Source organism: Micropterus dolomieu, linkage group LG08, assembly GCF_021292245.1.
Source record: "Micropterus dolomieu isolate WLL.071019.BEF.003 ecotype Adirondacks linkage group LG08, ASM2129224v1, whole genome shotgun sequence".
In the NCBI taxonomy this organism is placed as follows: Eukaryota; Metazoa; Chordata; class Actinopteri; order Centrarchiformes; family Centrarchidae; genus Micropterus; species Micropterus dolomieu.
In genome coordinates, this window is record NC_060157.1 from 4,356,037 (window position 1) to 4,359,647 (window position 3,611).

Here is a 3,611-nt window from a genome sequence, read left to right on the forward strand (position 1 = left end):
GATACTTGAACTCATAGGGAGAGAGTGGTGTTAACGCAACGTTTTGTAACTACTGAATACTGCTTTTATATATATATATATATATATTTTTTTTTTTTCAGCCGCTGGTGTTAAGAAACGTTAGGCCTAGGCTAAATGCTTTGTAAAAACCATAGGTCTCCTTGCTGCTGTTATGACTATGATATTAGTTAAAAAGTCGGGAGAGCCTGCTTTGTTTGGGGTGAAGGGGAGTGGTAGTGAAAGCAGTGTTTCCCATAATTAGCCTATAATTTGGGTAATTATCAACACTGACCGCCACATATTGACTTTCAAATTTTTTTTACTACATGTATTTAAAATCATATTTGATTGAGGAGCTGTATTGAGGAGTATATATTCATGCAGCACCTCCTCGTGAACACCGCTGCACAAACCTGTCCGAATGATAACCCCCCCGCTGTCATTCTGTGGGAAACACTGCAAAGCAATATAATAACATAACGAGTAACGTAACTAGTTACTTTTATCACCCAGTAATAAGTAAAGTAATAATATTACTTTTTTAAGGAGTAATAAGTAACTAGTAATATATTACAATTTCTGAGTAACTTGCCCAACACTGATAACTAATACTGAAAACAACAATATATGGCATGCTGCAAAACAGCATGGTCAAAGGGTTAAGACTGGATATGTAATAAAGGTTAATAATTCTATATGAAGGCGGAATAAACAAATTTCCCACATAGCTGCCTTTTCCACATCTAATTTTCAGTTGCTAGCATTGAGCTATTATGATGATCATGCTTATTTCAGACAGAAAGTACTAGCAGGGGTTTACCACATCAACAAGTTAAAGCATTATCACTCTAGCAACTGTAATTAGTGTCAAATAAATGCCTTCTGTATTAAATTGAGCATTCACTATTCGTCTAAACAACAAAATAAAACAACTAATTGTGCATTTTGAATAAATTAAATAGGACAACTCCTGTAGCTTCTAAAACACATGCAGATTGGATTTTAAAAAGAATTTACATTCGAAATTGATTGAATGGAAAGGGAATTGAGCCTTGACCTGAATGTCACATCTTCAGAGGAGAACGAATGAAAGGTTTATTTGGCATCACGAATTAGGATTCAGGTTTTTCAGACACACACACACACACACACACACACACACACACACACACACATGCATAGACACTAATTCATTGTCTTTGGCTCTTACCTCCAAATGCACAAAACAATTTGTTTCTTTTCGTTCAGAGTGCAGCTCATGTTTCCTTTGTTTTTGTAGTGAGGAAACAAACTGTCTCTTTCCAAGTAAATGAGTAAAAGTAAGTCAGAGATTTAAAAATTTGTTCCTTTTCATCTGCAGGGTTTCATGGGTGTTTTAGGAAACCATCAGTGATTTAATGTGCAGCAATACATGCAGCACAACCTCATATCAGACAATTAATGAATGAAGCTTGGAAGAATAGCAGTGTTGCTCCAAGCTTCAAATACAATTTGTATGACATTAAGGCAGGAGACATTCACCTGGAAATGTGTCCAATTTTCTTATTGCCACATAATCTTTTGTGAAGAAACATTAATCTTGTTATTTATAACCACAATAAAATTTCCATTTAGTTTTATTACAAATTAGGAGGCTGTGTGGGCTTGTAATGCCTCTTTCATATGTATACTGTATTTCTTAGACCAGGAGACCTTTTGCATTGTTCATTATCCACCCCAACTTGCTAAGTATTTTTGCCAAAGGCTGTCAAATTAAACAAAATGTTAAAAATATCTACCAACCAACGTTTCAAACTGTACTACAAAAGCTTCCATGAGTTTATTTTTTATTTTTTATTAACTCATAGACTGAAATGTGCTGTAGATATTCCCTCACACAAGATAAATGTCACAGATTGATACTGTAGTGCAAAACGAAAGATCCTCACCACATAACTCATTTACTACTGAAGACAATTTTTTCTCTTCCCCTTCCTCTCTTGCTGGATTTTCCCCCTTAGTGAAGATGCACCCAGGGGATGGCAGAGTGTAGAACAGCCATCACTATCTTGTCATTGTTGCAAAGGACGACAGAAATGTGAGGGTAAGAGGAGGAGACGAAGGAGAGATGAGTGAGGCTGGCACACAAGGTGAGATTAGAAAGTCCAAAAAGAGATGTAGCTGAAAAGGTGAGAGTTAACAGAAAGAATTAATGATGTGAGAGACAGAAAAAGACAGAGAAAATGTAATATAAGAGTAGAGGAGAGAGCAGTCGATAATGGAGCAGGGAGGAGGAAGGTTGAGAAGTGATCTGGAGAGGTTTGTGAGAGAAGAGAGTAGATGAGATCAGAGGTTAAAGAGAAAGAGATGAGGGAAAAAATATGAGGGGAGAAGAGGAGATGGTGGGAGATTAGAAGCATGGACAATGTAACAAAGCTGTAGGAAAGATGGTAGATAAGAAAAGATGTCAAGATTTTGGATAATAAAAGAGGCTGCGAGTTGTTAATTTTTATTGGGTTCACCACTGAAACAATATTAATAATAATTTTAATGGATTACATTTATATAGACACTCAAAGCACATTAGAGTGAAGGGGGGGAACTACTCTCAGCCACCACCAATGTGTAGTACACCTGGGTAATGCACGGCAGCCATTTGCGCCAGATGCTCATCAGCTTGAGGTGGAGATGAAGGGAAAAATAGAGCCATTTACACTGGGAGATGATGGTCAGATGGAGATAGCCAGGATGGGAATTTGGGTAGGACACCGGGAAACCCCATACTCTTTGTGGTAAGTGCCATAGCATCTTTAATGACCACAGTGAGTCAACACTGTATATTATAATTTTGCAAGTTCACTGGTCAAAATTGCAAATATCTACACCCATATGTTTCCTTTTTATATCATTAGCAATAAATGTGTAAATATATTGACAATCTTCCTATCTCCACCTGAAAATCAAAGAGCTCATGATTCTTTCTTTAGCTCTGTGTACCAGCTACACTGAGAGCTGGAACAAAAACAAAGGGCATAATAGATGAGAGAAAGAAATTGAGATACAGGACACAAGGGGCCCTTCTCATTTCTCTGTTTTGTGCCCCCTTGTCTCCTCCATCCTACTGCATGTGACCTGGAAATTGATCTCACCAACTTGAATGAGGTCTCAAATCCTAAAAAGCATCTCAAGGACAGAGGAGGCTTGCCAGAGGAGATATGAGCGAGGATGCACCAGTGTATCCTTTGTGGGGGTCTTTTCAACACCCATGATATATACAGTGGGTACGGAAAGTATTCAGACCCCTTTAAATTTTTCACTCTTTGTTTCATTGCAGCCATTTTCCAAAAATCAAAAAAGTTCATTTTATTTCTCAGTAATGTACACTCAGCACCCCATCTTGACAGAAAAAAACAGAAATGTAGAAATTTTTGCAAATTTATTAAAAAAGAAAAACTGAAATATCACATGGTCATAAGTATTCAGACCCTTTGCTCAGTATTTAGTAGAAGCACCCTTTTGATCTAATACAGCCATGAGTCGTTTTGGGAAAGATGCAACAAGTTTTTCACATCTGGATTTGGGTATCCTCTGCCATTCCTCCTTGCAGATCCTCTCCAGTTCTGTCAGGTTGG